We start from the raw sequence: 15,580 nt of genomic DNA, 5'->3' as shown, positions 1-15,580 counted from the left end.
TCAGATACATCCAGGCTGGATGTGTCCCGAGGAGTTTAGGGGGTTTGTGGGGTGCTCAGACACCTATGTCCAGGCTGTAGGGATCCCTGGGGGGTTAGAGGGTTCGTGGGGGTCACAGATAGGGACTTCCAGGCTGAAGGGGTCGCTGGGACGTCTGGGGTTTGTGGGAGCACAGATACCTACGTCCAGGCTAAAGGGATAATGGGGGTGCTTAGGGGATCGGGGCGGACACAGATACCTACGTCCAGGGTCTAGGGGTCCCGAGGGGATTGGGGGTTGAGGGGGGAACAGATGCCTACGTCCTAGCTGAAGGGGTCCTGGGTGGTTTAGGAGGTTCGTTGGAGTCACAGAAACCTACCTCCAGGCTGTAGGGGTTCCTGGAGCATTCGGGGATTTCTGGGGGTCACAGATACCTACGTGCAGACTGGAAGGGTTCCAGAGGGCTTAGGAGATTTACGGGGGGCACAGATACCAACATCCTGGCTGTAGGGGTTCCCTTGGGGATTAGGTGGTTTATGGGGGCCACAGATACCAATGTCCTGGCTGTAGATGTTCCTCCACGGTGGCCCCAGGGCTGGAAGAGCTCCCACTCCCTTCTATTACCTGAGGGCTGCAGCAGGGGCACAGAGCTTCTCTGGTCTCACTCCTTTACCCCTGCCCCGCTGTGGCCCTGACACCAGAGAAGCTCTGTGCCCCTGCTGCAGCCTCTGGGCTGTAGCAGGGAGTGGGAGCTCCTCCAGCCCTGGGGCCACCGTGAGGGAGACTTTTCCAGGGGGACCCAATTTGGCCAGGGCCCCCCCGGCACCCCGACAGCCTGGATGCAGGGTTATGTGCGACCACAGCCCCTCTATGCACCCCAGGAACATCTACAGCCAGGACATTGGTATCTGTGCCCCCTGAAACCGCAAAGCCCCCCAGGGACCTTTACTGCCAGTATGTTGGTATCTGTGCCCCCCGTAAATCTCCTAAGTGCTCCAGGACCCCTCCAGTCTGCACGTAGGTATCTGTGACCCCCACAATTCTCTTAAGCCCTCTGGGACCCCTCCAGTCTGCATGTAGGTATCTGTGACCCCCAGAAATCCCTGAATGCCCCAGGAACCCCTACAGCCTGGACTTAGGTATCTGTGACTCCATCGAACCTTCTAAACCACCCAAGACCCCTCCAGCTATGACGTAGGTATCTGTTCCCCCCTCAACCCCCAATCCCCTCGGGACTCCTAGACCATGGACATAGGTGTCTGTGTCAGCCCCGATCCCTTAAGCACTCCCTTTACCCCTTTAGCCTGGACTTAGGTATCTGTGCTCCCACAACCCCCCTAAACATCCAAGTGACCCCTTCAGCCTGGACGTAACTACCTGTGACCCCCACGAACCCTCTAAGCCCCCAGGGATCCCTACAGCCTGGACACAGGTGTCTGAGCACTGCACAAACCCCCTAAACTCCTCGGGACACATCCAGCCTGGATGTATCTGAGCCCCCAGTGAACCGCCTAATCTCCTCGGGACACCGACAGCCTGGACCTAGGTATCTGTGCCCCCACAAACCCTCTATACCCCCCAGGACCCCTCCAGCCTAGATGTATGTATCTGTACCCCCATAGCCCCCCTGGGGCTCCTAAAGCCTAGAGGTTCGTATCTGTGCCCCCCATGAAACCCCAACCCCCCCGCCCCCTCCAGCCCGGACATAAGTATCTGTGCACCCCATGAACCCATAAGCACCTGCAGGGACGCCTACAGCATAGACTTAGGTATCTGGGGCCCCCCCAAAACCCCCTAAGCCCACCAGGGACCCCTACAGCCTAGAGATAAGTATCTGTGCCCCCTGAACCCCATAAGGCCCCCCCTGGATCCCTCCAGCCTGGATTTAGGTATCTGTGCCCCCCACGAATATGCTAAGCTCCCCAGGGACCCTCCAGCCTGGACGGAGGTATCTGTGCCCCCCCACAATCCCTAAGTGCCGAGACACCCCTCCAGCCTGGAGGTAGGTATCTTTGCCGAACACAAACTGCCTAAGCCCCCCCCCCATCGGGAACCCTCCAGCCTGGATCTAGGTATCTGTGCCCCCCCAACACACTAATTCCCCCTGGAAGCCCTAATGCCTGGACTTAGGTATCGCTGCCCCCCACAAACCCTCTAAGCCTCCCAAGGACCCCTACAGCCTAGACGTATGTATCTGTACCCCTCAGAAACCCCCTAATCCAGCCGGGGACCCCTACAGCATAGACCTAGGTATCTGTGCCCCCCAGGAACCCCCGAAACCCCCCAGGAACCACTCCAACCTGGACATAGTTATCTGTGCCTCCCAAAAAAACCCTAAGCCCCCCAGGGACCCCTAGAGCTTCGAGATAGGTATCTCTGCTGTCCACAAAAATTCCAAATACTCCCCGGAACCTCTCCAGCCTGGATGTACATAGCTGTGCCCCCCACAACCCCCCTAAGCCCCCAGGGATCCCTCCAGCCTGGATATAGGTATCTGTGCCCCCCGATGACCTAAGCCCCCCCAGAATCCCTATAGCCTGGATGTAGGTATCTGTGTCCCATACAATACCACGAAGACCCCCAGGAACCCCTCCAGGACATACATAGGTACCTGTGCCCCTCACCAAGTCCCTAAACTCCCAGGAACCACTGTGCTCATCACAACACCCTAAGCCATTCAGGGAGCCTTCCAGACTGGACGTAGGTATTGGTGTCCTCCACGAAGCCCCTAATCCCCACCAGGACCTCTACAGCCTGGACGCAAGTACCTATGCCCCCCACAACCCCCCTTACTCCCCCAGAGTCCCGACCATCCTGGACATAGGTATCTGTGACCCTAACAACCCCCTTAAGCCCCCCAGAATGCCTCCAGCCTGGACGTAGCTATCTGTACCTCCCATGACCCCTAAGCCCCCAGGGATCTCTACAGCCTCTATGTAGGTGTGATGCTCTGTGCGTTACCCTGAGTGGCCACACGGTGTCACTGTTGCTCCATGCAGGAAATGCTCTGTGCATTACCCTGCGTGGCCACATGGTGTCACTGTTGTTCCATGCGGGAAATTACTGTGATGGAGTAGGGACTGTCTGTGTGGGGGATGGGAGAGCAGCGGGTGACTTTAGGTGAGGGACAGGACCTGAGCCTGTAACTCGAGCTAGGCAGGGGGGAAGGGGTCAGCACCTTTGCCCAGGAAGCTGAACAAAGGAAGGGGCTGGCTGGAGGGAGTTAGTTCAGTTTTGGTTTGGAGCTGGGTTGTTGGAATTCAGGGAATCCCAAACTGGGAACTAAGCTTCCTGAACCCCCAGAAGGACTCTATTGAGGAGTCCTGGTTGTGCCCAAAAGTTCTGCTGTATCCTTCATTCCTGTTGGCCAAAAAAACCTTGTGTTTTACTGGCTGGCTGAGGCACTGTGTGTCTCAGGAAGAGGGGTGCAGCGCCAGATTCCACCACACTCTGTGACACCCTCTAGCCCCTCCGGGACCCCTGCAGCCTGGACGTAGGTATCTGTGCTCCCCACCAAACTCCTGAGCTCCCCCCCCGAACCCCTACAGCCTGGACCTAGATATCTGTGCCCCCCAAGAACTCCCTATGCCCCCCAGGGACCCCTTGAGCCTGGACGTAGGTGGAACCCTTCTGCCAGGCTGAACTGATAGCAGCAAGGACTGGGCTCAATACATAGGGGTCCCTTCCCTACAATGTAATGCAAACGAGCTCGAGCCCCCACCCAGTGACATGGGAAAATTTTACATACGCACCCCTAGGTGCCTCAAAGAGGCAATACTTCCCCTCTCGCAAGCACAGAGTCTGGGTGTAGCAGAAAATGTTTAATGACATGAGATAAACAACATAGCATTAAATTGGGAAAACACCTCAACTAGACGGTGTCCTTTTCCCTGGGCTCATGAGTCCAGCAATCCCCAAATCACCCCAAGGCTCCAAAGTCCAATATCTCCAATGTTTCAAAAGTCCAGCAACCCCAAAATCACCCACAGTCCCGTACCTCCAGGGTTCAAGAGTCTATCTGCAGGGTTGTTTCCCCTGCTAGCCTGAGTAGAAAGGGCACCTTATGTGGTCCACTGCCGACTGCTCTGCCTCTCCATGGGATTCTGCTTTTGCCTTCCCCACAAACTGCTCAGCTCGGTCCACCAGCTGCTTTGCTAGCCGACCTGTGTTCTGCTCCAGCTGTCCCCCAAAACTGCTAGACTCACCTCACTGCGTGGGTCACTCCCATAACCTGCTCCTGTCTGCCAACTACTGTGCTCTGCAATACAGTTTCAAACTCCCCCACAAGCTAACACAGCTTTTCAGTGATTTCAGCTCAAGAACCTAGAACTTCAACTCTTAAGAGAATCAAAACTCAACACTGCTATTCAACAGTTAAAAGAAAAAAAGTGCAATTGGTGACTTTAGCTCACCCAAGGAGCCCACTCCCTTGTCTAGCGAGTGCCACTCAATTGGTGGTGAGAATCACTGTCTCAAAGCAGTTTCACAGTTCCTCATCCACACAATCAGGGTGACAACACTCCACATCTCATGCCCCAACAACAAATAAATGGGATACCACAGCTGCCAAAGCAACCATCCCAGGCTGCCGTGGCCGTGTCAGGTGGGGTGGGTGAGCCTATGCAAACATGATCAGCCCCTGAAATTCTTTTCCACACTCGCCATAATTCACCACCAGATGTCAGGGTAGAGTTCATCCTGCTTCTGCTTACATAGGTATCTGTGCTCCCCCACCACAAGCCTCTAAACCCACCGGGACCCATCTATCCTGGATAAAGGTATCTGTGCTCCCCACAAACCTCTAAGCCCTCCAGGGAACCCACAAGCCCAGATGTAGGTATTGTATGCCCCACAAACCCCCTAAGACCCACAGGACCCCTCCAGCCTGTAGGTAGGTATCTGTGACCCCCAGAGCCACACAAAGACCCTCGGGACCCCTACAGCATGGATGTTTGTATCTGTGATCCCCACAAACCGCCTAAGCTACCCAGAGCCCCCTACAATCGGGACATAGGTATCTGTTCCCCCCCAACACACCTAATCCCCGCCAGAACCCCTCCACCCTAGACGTAGGTATCTCTGACCCCACGAATCCCCTAAGCCACGATGGGACCCCTCCAGCATGGCCATAGGTATCTGTGCCCCCACAACCCTCCTAAGACCCCCAAAACCCCTCCAGCCTAGACGCAGGTATCTTTGCCCCCCATAACCCTCCTAGGCCATGACGGGACCTCTCCAGCCTTAACATAGTTAACTGTGCCCTCACAACCCCCCTAAGCCCAGCGGAATGCCTCTAGCCTAGACACAGGTATCTGTGCCCAACACGAACCCCCATAAGGCCCCCAGGACCCCTCTTGCCTGGATGAAGGTATCTGTGCCCCCCACAAACCCCTAAGCCCCCCCCGGATCCTTATACCCTGTAATAGGTATCTGTGCACCCTCACGAAACCACTGATCCTCCCAGAGACCCCTACAGCATGGACGTAGGTATCTGTACCCCAGAATGCCCAAAAGTAACTCCGGGACCCCTACAGCCTCGAAATAGGTATCTGTGCCCCCCCACATCTCCCTAAAACCCCGAGAAGCCCTCCAGCCTGGATGTGGATATTTGTGACCTCCAGGAACCACCTAAGCCTCCCCAGGACTTCTCCAGCCTGGACATAGGTATCTCTACCCCCAACAAACCCCCTAAGACAAACAGGGGCCCCACCAGTCTGTTTGTAGGTGTGTGTATGCCGCACAAACACCCTAAGCTCCCCACGGCCAGCTCCAACTGGGAAGTAGGTATCTGCACAATCACAATCCCTTAAGTCCCCCAGCCTGGATATAGGTATCTGTGCCCCCCGATGACCTAAGCCCCCCCAGAATCCCTATAGCCTGGATGTAGGTATCTGTGTCCCCTACAATACCACGAAGACCCCCAGGAACCCCTCCAGACCATACGTAGGTTCTTGTGCCCCTCACCAACTCCCTAAACCCCCAGGGACCACTACAGCCTGGACCTATGTATTTGTGCTCACCACAACCCCCTAAGCCATCCAAGGACCTCTCCAGCCCGGAAGTAGATATTTGTGTCCCCCATGAAGCCCCTAATCCCCACCGGAATGCCTCCAGCCTAGACGTAGCTATCTGTGCCCCCCATGACCCCTAAGCCCCCCAAGGATCTCTACAGCCTCTATGTAGGTGTGATACTCTGTGCATTACCATGCGTGGCCACACGGTGTCACTGTTGCTCCATGCGGGAAATGCTCTGTGCATTACTGTGATGGAGTAGGGACTGCCTGTGTGGGGGAAGGGAGAGCAGCAGATGACCTTAGGACCGGACACGTGCTCAGCCTGTAACTTGAGCTAGGCAGGAGGGAGGGGGTCAGCACCTTTGCCCAGGAAGCTGGACACAGGAAGGGCCTGGCTTGAGGGAGTTGGGTTAATTCAGTTTCGGGTTTGGTCTGGGTGGTTGGAATTCAGTTAATCCCAAACCGGGAACTAAGTTTCCTGAAGCCCCAGAAGGACTCGATTGCGGGATCCTGCTTGTGCCTCCAAGTTCTGCTGTATCCTTCGCTCCTGTTGTCCAATAAACTTTCTGTTTTACTGGCTGGCTGAGAGTCACTCTGAGTCCCAGGAAGAGGGGTGCAGGACTGGACTCCCCCACACTCCGTGACAGACCCTAAGCCCCTCCAGGACCCCTGCAGCCTGGAAGTAGGTATCTGTGACCCCCACCAAATACCTAAGACCCCCAGAGACCCCTCCAGCCTGAACTTATGTATCGGTGCCCCCCACAAGCCCCCTAAGCCCCCCAGGAACCCCTACAGCCTAGACATAGGTATTTGTACCCCCACAAACCCCCTAAACCCCTCAAGACATCTACAATCTGGACGTAGATATCTGTGCCCCTCACGAAACCTCTAACCCCCCCCGGGACTGATATAACCTGGACATATGTATCTGTGCCCACCCAAACCCCTAAGACCCCCTGGTACCCGTACAGCCTGGACATAGGTACCTTTGGCCACCAAAAATCCCCTAAAACTCCCAGGATGCCTCCAGCCTGGACGTAGGTATCTATGCCCCCCACTAACCCTCTAAGCACCCCTGGTACCACTACAGCCTGGATGTACGAATATGTGCCCCCCACGAACCCCCTAAGCCCCCCTGGGATCCCTAGAGCCTGGAGATTGGTATCTGTGTCCTCCCCCAAAACTCTCTAAGCCCCCCAGGTAGCCCTACAACCTGGACGTAGGTATCTGTGCACCCCAAGGCCCCTAAGATCCCCCAGACCCCTACAGTCTGGATGTAGGTGTGATGGTGCTGCCCATGGGAGCCAGCTGAGGTCACTCAATCAGGGGGAACCGCAAACTAAACAGGACAGACAAATTCCAAATGCTGCTGGTTATTCCGATACTTAGATTTACCAAGCCAACACAAAACAGCTTCTGTAGTACCTCACTGGTTACTTAGAAGTTTAAACCATGCAGTTCCCTTAAAGTACCCAGCCTCAGGCCTCCGTCCAGACACACCTGTCAGATATGATGATGATTCCTGAAAATCTTACTTCATCATGTTAAAGAAAACATTCTTCCGATCCCAAAGGATCAGCTACATACCCAGGTTCAATTATAACTTAGATCTTACCTAAAATACATGCTATAGCCAATTCTTATTAACTAAACTAAAATTCATTAGAAAAGAAAAGAGACAGAGTGTTGGTTAAAAGATTAATAGACATATCGACCTGAATGCAATTCTTGAGGTTCAGATACATAGTAGAGGTGAGCTTGTAGTTGCCAAAAGTTCTTTTAGAAATAGTCCATAGGTTTTAGTCCAATTTCCATATTCCGGGTGGCTCCAGTCAATGACTGGGGATCTCAATCCTTGTGGCTTCAGATTTTCAGCTCTTGAAACCCAAAGCAGATCTAAGATGAAGAAGGATCGTGTCCCAGGGTTCTTATACATTTCCAGCAGCCTTTCGGCCTGAGAAGACAATAGGCTTAACTCTCCTTCCAAGCGTCCTGGCAATTAGTACAGAGTAATTTATTCATTAAACAGTTCAGATACAGATTACCACAACCTTCAAAGAGACACATAGACAATAATACTATTTCACTCAAGTATCATCATTAATGTTAATATTCCTTTTTTGCTCTTTGAATCAAAACTATAGCAATAGACAAGACTTGTTTGCTTACATCACAAGACCTGAGCAAACATCTCCCCTTCTACCTCTAACACTGCAGACTTGCATTTCAAAGCTCTGTTCATTTATATATCTTGCTAACCAGTTCTTAAGGTTCACCCATGGGTCAGATCAGTTGGTGAGGTGAGTTAATTAACTCTTTCTGGCCCTGTCACCTTTCAATGAGATATTAGATTATACTTATAATGTCACAGTCACGGTGAGTCGACTGCTGCAGCTCCCCGTAAACTCTGCCTGCGTCTCTCACCGAGCTGGAGTACAGCAGGCGAGGGGAGAGCACTCGATGTGTTGCATCTACATTAGACGCAATATATCGACCCCCACTGGATCGATTGCTGCCCACCGATTCGGCAGGTGGTATAGACATACCCCGAGTATCTGGTGATCGGAGCTGGACCACGGAGGGGGACACATTGAAGGAACTCAGGAGCTAAGGTGCTTCTATTGTCAATTGTCAGGGCTGCTGTGGCTCAGAGGAGGGTGCTTGACTGCCTGGCAGGCTTAGGCGCCACAAGCCTGGGAGGCAGGAGAACTGAAGCGGCCACGGCGTGCTCAGGGTGCTCGTGCTTGGAGAAGGGGTGAGCTGGGGCAAGGGGGGGTGCCGCAGGGCAGAGCAGGGGAGTTGCCACAAGAGGGGAGCCTCAGGGTGGAGGGGAGGAGCTGCCACGGATGGGGCACCTCAGGGTGGGGGCGCAGGGGGGGAGGGTGCAAGGTGGAAGTTTCACCTAGGGAGTGAAACATCCTTGCACCGGCCCTGCCCCTTGCCCTTCCTGCAGCTAGCCCTGCACCCCCTGCCCTGCCATGCCCTGCCCGCAGCCAGCCTCTGTCTCCAGACAGCCCTGCACCTTCTGCCTTGCCCACACCAGCCGCATCCTCCCTGCCCTAGTTGCAGCCAGCCCTGCAGCAAAGCCCCTGACAAACCCCCAGCCCTGTCTCCAGCCATCTCAGCCGCAACCCCCTGTGGCCCTGCCCAAAGCCAACCAGCCCCCCCACACACCCAGCCTGCACCAGCCCTGCACCCCCTGTCTGCAGCCAGCCCTGCATCCCCTGCCCTGTCTCCAGCCAACCCGATGCACCCCCGTACCTGAAGCCAGCCAGCCCCACACCCCTTACCCTGCCTGCAGCCAGACCCTACCTCCAGATAGCCCCATGTCCACTGGTGCCCTGCAGTACCCAGGGCAGTAACCCTCCACTTCTGCTTCAATGAGGGGGGCAGGAAGCAGCTGGGACCCACACATGTGCACACCCTAGGGTGACCAGACAGCAAGTTTGAAAAATCGGGACAGGGGGTGGGAGGTAATAGGATCCTGGATAAGAAAAAGACTCCAAAATTCGGACTGTCCCTATAAAATTGCGACATCTGGTCACCCTAGCACACCCCCAGGACTCCTGAGTTCCATTGCTGGGTTTCCTATTGGTTCCACTGCTGGTTCTTTTCCTTTTCCTGGGGGACTTTGGGCAAGTTGCTCCCCCCTCTAGGGCTCTGTCCCCAGCAGTCAAATGGGGATTTCATACTTTCCTGCTATTGGAAAGTGCTGGGAGAATCTCCCAGCAAAAGCTGCTCTGACAGTGCTAAGCAGCATCTGACCATTCAAGGTCGGAGCTCACTGCCCAGGAGGAGTGTTTGGCTCTGGGGTTTCACTTCAGCCCAGTGTAGAGAGAGGGGCCCAGCCATGGAGTTTGGCTCAAGAAAATCAAGTCTCCAATTTGTTAAGGACGTTTTGAATTTCAATCCTGTGCTCCAAAGTGCTTGGTGTCAGTTGCAAATTTTAGAAGCATGGTCTCCACTGCATTTTCCAAATCATTCATGAAAATATTCAATAGTACCGGACTCCAGACTGATGCCTGCCAGACCCACTAGGTACACCCTCTCCGTTGGACAGCCAAAAATGGAGAAGGGCTCCTGGAGTTTGGCCTTTCAACCAGCTCTGCACCCACATTACACTGATTGCAGCTGGACTGCATTTCCCTCATTTGCTTGTGAGAATGACCTACGGGACAGTGTCAAAAGTCTTAGTAACTGCAAGCTAGATCCCATCTACTGTTTACCCACCTCCACCAGGCCCGGAACCCTGCCGAAGAAGGAAAGAGGATCGGTTTGGAATGATTTGTTCTTGACAAATCCATGCTCACTCATCCTCAGAACCAAATAATCCTGTAGGTGCTGCTGACAAACTGAGTGTTTAAGAATGTATTCCAGTATCTCTCCAGCTATGGCAGTCAGGCTAGCTAGTCTGTAAGTCCCAGGGGTCTCTTTGTTCCCCTTTCAAAGATAGGTCCTGTCTTGTTCATGGATGGGAAGATGTTCTTTTTCAGGGATCTCAGACAAGAACTGGGGCACAACACCTGGTTTGCTAAGGCCACAAAAACGGAGGCAGGAACCACTTCTGTCCTGCTGGCAAAGAACCCCAGGTACCTAAAAGATAGGGACTCACATCCTTGAAAGGGCTTTAAAAAGGCAGTGGTTAAAAAGTTTGGCCCCGACCATTTCTTGTTTCCACAGACTAGACACTTTAGCAAACTTTAGAATTCCTTGGTGCTAAAACACCGTGAAACTCCCCTTTCTTCTTCACAGAGGGCTTCAACACCCCTTCTCTCACTCAGGCTCACAACTGCCCAGAATTCGAGAACTGTCCCTGTTCCCATTGGACAAATGGGAGGAGCCTGAGGTACAGAGAAGGGAGGTGACCTACCGAAGGGCCTACACAGCAAGGCGGTGGGAGAGCCAGAAAGAGAAGCCGCCAGTCAGACTCCTGTTCTAACAGACAACAAATCCCCCCAGAGGCAGGGATAGAGCTCAGGAATTGAGATGGTGGGAAAATTTCATTCCAACCGTTTCTGTCCGAAAATCCTATTCAGACTAAACCAGTTTGTTTATCAGAATCATAAGTGAGATGGAAGTTCTTTGCAAAAAGATTTTGTTGCAAAACAAAAGCATCTCCTGTTTGTCACAGTGTGATAAATTGTGTCATCAAATACAAGAAGGAGACACTTAGATCTTGAAAATTAGATAAGATGCTTCAGTCTGAGCTATGTCATTGCTGCTCTTAACAATTCCAAAATAAAAAAATATAAATAAAAAAGACTGTTTCAGCTAATCTATTATGTAATAATCTGCTCTGAGTAAACCTGATGGGACACCTCATATTATGCACTACTCTTAGTGACACTCTCCAATGGATCCCCATCCTCCACCCACCATGAGGTAGGTAAGAGTGGATCATTATTATCCCTACTTGAAAGAGGGAGAAGCTAAGGCTGAGAAAGGAAAATTGACTTGTCTGAGGTCACACAGCCAGGCAGTGGCACAGCTGGGAATAAGACCCAAGAGCCCTGATTTTCAAATCAACCATCAGATCTTGAATTTCAGACATTAAATGACCTGAATAATGTGCTCTCAGATGAACTCCAGACCAACAACAGTGACAGTAATTATTCAGCAAGTATTTGAGGAGAACTGCAATGTTAGAGAGAATCATAAACTGCTCAGAGACAATTAATGCAGAGAAGCAACAAAATTTGTCAAACATAGAACTGGTTCTGACTTATTTACTTGGTCTTAAAAGAGAACAACATGGACCTGAGTCTCCTCCCTGTCAATAACCCCCTGCTCAACCAATCAGGAGAGAGACTGAGGAGGGGAGGCTGAGGATTCTTACCAGAGAGCCCAAAAGATGGCCCAGGTGACTGCTGGGGATCACTGCCCAAGCACTGTTTCAGTCCCACATTTTTGGGTGGATCTCTTACAGTGGGAGCTGCAGAGCACTCCCCCACAACACACACACACACACAAGCACACCTGCCGGTGTTGAGAGGGGAATAGGAAAAAGGAGAAAAGAAGCAAGAGAAGAAGAGAAAGGAGGGAATGATGGATGGAGGAAAACTTGAAACAAAAAGGACAAACCCTTATGTCCGCACTGATTCTAAGGGACAAAATCGCAGGTGCGCAATAAAATTCTGCCTCCTTAAGCTCGTGTTTTCCATGTCTAGAATTCAACTCTCACCAGATGGATCAGACTGAACAGGTTTCAAACCTCCAGGAGGCTCTTACTTTCTAAACAGGGATGGCTGTTTTCTAGTAAAATCACTACAAGGGAGGGAGAAAACTTGAAAGAGTTTCCTCCTGGTGCTCACATCTGTGAACCCAAATACTTTATCAGTCCTCAAGGAGAGACCTGGAGAAGGATACTTGCTGAAGCAAAACCACAGGGGTCTCAGAGGTTTCCCTGGCCCCTCGCCCCTGTCCTGCCTGGCTGATGTCAGCATCTCTCTGTGAGGTTACCACCTCCCCACCACCTTTGACCAATAGTCTGAGGTCCTGCAAAAGGCCTTTGTGATGTCACTGCCACACCCCTCCCTTGCTGTGCTAATGTCCTGCCCCAGGCCAGGCACTTTGGAGGTTTGAGCTACTCCCTGTGGATCACCCCACTCAAGGAGTGTTCGTTCTAGGCAGCAAGTTGGCTAGACAGTAAAACATCAGATGCTGCTCCCAATGCTAAGTCCGTTTTTCAGAAATTAGTCAACTTTATGGCCAGAAGAGACCATTAGAGCATCTAATCATATAATTATAGAATATTAGGGTTGGAAGGGACCTCAGGAAGTCATCTAGTCCAATCCACTGCTCAAAGCAGGACCAATCCCCAACTAAACCATCCCAGCCAGGGCTTTGTCAAGCCTGACCTTAAAAACCATAGCACCACCTCCCTAGCTATCCCATTCCAGTGCATCACCACCCTCCTAGTGAAAAAGTTTTTTCCTAATATCCAGCCTAAACCTCCCCCATTGCAACTTGAGACCCTTACTCCTTGTTCTCTTATCTGCTACCACTGAGAACAGTCTAGGTCCATCCTCTTTGGAACCCCCTTTCAGGTACTTAAAGGCAGCTATCAAATCCCCCCTCAGTCTTCTCTTCTTCAGACTAAACAAGCCCAGTTCCCTTAGCCTTTCCTCATTAGTCATGCGCTTCAGACCCCTGATCATTTTTGTTGCCCTCTGCTGGACTGTTTTCAATTTTTCCACATCCTTCTTGGAGTGTCGGGCCCCAAACTGGACACAGTGCACCAGATGAGGCTTCGCCAATGCCGAATAGAGAGGAATGATCACATAGAGAGGAATGATCAATCTGCTGGCAATGCCTGTACTTATACTGCCCAGAATGCCGTTAGCCTTCTTGGCAACAAGGGCATACTGTTGACTCATAGCCAGCTTCTCGTCTAGTGTAACCCCTAGGTCCTTTTCTGCGGAACTTCTTCCTAGCCATTTGGTCCCTACTCTGTAACAGTGAATGGCATTCTTCCATCCTAAGTGCAGGACTCAGCACTTGTCCTTGTTGAACCTCATCAGGTTTCTTTTGGCCCAGTTCTCTAATTTGTCTAGGTCCCTCTGTATCCTATCCCTACCCTCCAGTGTATCTACCACTCCTCCCAGTTTAGGGTCATCTGCAAACTTGTTGAGGGTGCAATCCACACCATTCTCCAGATCATCAATGAAGATATTGAACAAAACCAACCCCAGGACCGACCCTTGGGGCACTGCGCTTGAAACTGGCTGCCAACTAGACATGGAGCCGTTGATCACTACCAGTTGAGCCTGACGATCTAGCTAGCTTTCTATCCATCTTACAGTCCATTCATCCAGCCCACACTTCTTTAACTTGCTGGCAAGAATACTATGGGAGACAGTATCAAAAGCTTTGCTAAAGTCAAAGAATAACACATCCACTGCTTTCCCCTCATCCACAGAGCCAGTTATCTCCTCATAGAAGGTAATTAGGTTAGTCAGGCATGACTTGCCCTTGGTGAATCCATGCTGACTGTTTCTGATCACTTTCCTCTCCCCTAAGTGCTTCAGAATTGATTCCTTGAGGACCTGCTCCATGATTTTTCCAGGGACTGAGGTGAAACTGACTGGTCTGTAGTTCCCTGGATCATCCTTCTTCCCTTTTTATAGATGGGCACTACAGTAGCCTTTTTCCAGTCATCCGGGACCACCCCCGATCACCATGAGTTTTCAAAGATAATGGCCAATGGCTCTGCAATCACATCCGCCAACTCCTTTAGCACCCTCGGATGCAGCGCATCAGGCCCCATGGACATGTGCTCGTCTCCAGTTTTTCTAAATAGTCCCGAACCACTCCTTTCTCCACAGAGGTCTGGTCACTTTCTCCCCATGCTGTGCTGCCCAGCGCAGCAGTCTGGGAGCTGACCTTGTTTGTGAAGACAGAGGCAAAAAAAGCATTGAGTACATTAGCTTTTTCCACATCCTCTGTCCACTAAGTTACCTCCCTCATTCAGTAAGGGGCCCGCACTTTCCTTGACTTTCTTCATGTTACTAACATACCTGAAGAAACCCTTCTTCTTACTCTTACCATCTCTTGCTAGCTGCAACTCCAAGTGTGATTTGGCCTTCCTGATTTCACTCCTGCATGCCTGAGCAATATTTTTATACTCCTCCCTGGTCATTTGTCCAATCTTCCACTTCTTGGAAGCTTCCTTTTGCGTTTAAGATCAGCAAGTATTTCACTGTTAAGCCAAGCTGGTCGCCTGCCATACATACTATTCTTTCTACACATTGGGATGTTTTTTTCCTGCAACCTCAGTAAGGATTCTTTAATCCTTTAGAGGATTGGAACTGATTTCAGTGGAGTCACATATTTGCTAGGTTTTTATGCATTTGCACAGGAAAACATTGAGTGTTTCCATTCATTTCAGGGATCCCTATTCAGTGGAACTCCTCAACATAATGGAACCCCATTATTTTTGTTGAAGGAAGAAGTTTATAAGGTGGCAAAGGGACTTGAACCAAGGCCCCTTTGATTTTCAGTCAAATACTCTACTACTGAGTTACACCCCCATGGCTGCTATGGAGGTAAATCGGTGATCTTAAAGATTTTGAAGGACAGGCCCTGCCTCAGAGGTCTCCTGTTCTCTTCCCAGACCACAGTGCTTTTAAAAATGGGGTTTGATTAAACTTATAGGTACATGGAGACACCACAGCTTGCACACCCACCCACATATCTTCCCCCAGTGACATAGCTACCACCTCTTGGGGAGATGGATTAACTACACGGATGGGACAGCTCTCTCCCCTCTGCTTAGAGCATCTTCATTCTTTATGACTAGGTAGGAAAGAACCTCCTGAATGGACAGTAACCAATTGATCAAATATTGCTGGGTCTGCATTCAATATGGGTAACTGGTCGTATTGGGCTGGATTAGTAGGAGCATTTCTAGCAGAACGAGAGAAATGATTATTCCCTTCTATTCGGCACTGGTGAGGCCACATCTGGAGCATTGTGTCCAGTTTTTGCCCTCCCACTACAGAAACAAATTGGAGAGAGTATAGGGGAAGGCAACAAAAATGATTAGGGGGCAGGGGACTTACGAGGAGAGGCTGAGGGCACGGTCACCC

The sequence above is a fragment of the Gopherus flavomarginatus genome, chromosome 23 (assembly GCF_025201925.1).
Source record: "Gopherus flavomarginatus isolate rGopFla2 chromosome 23, rGopFla2.mat.asm, whole genome shotgun sequence".
NCBI lineage: Eukaryota > Metazoa > Chordata > Testudines > Testudinidae > Gopherus > Gopherus flavomarginatus.
This window is presented reverse-complemented; position numbering follows the sequence as displayed.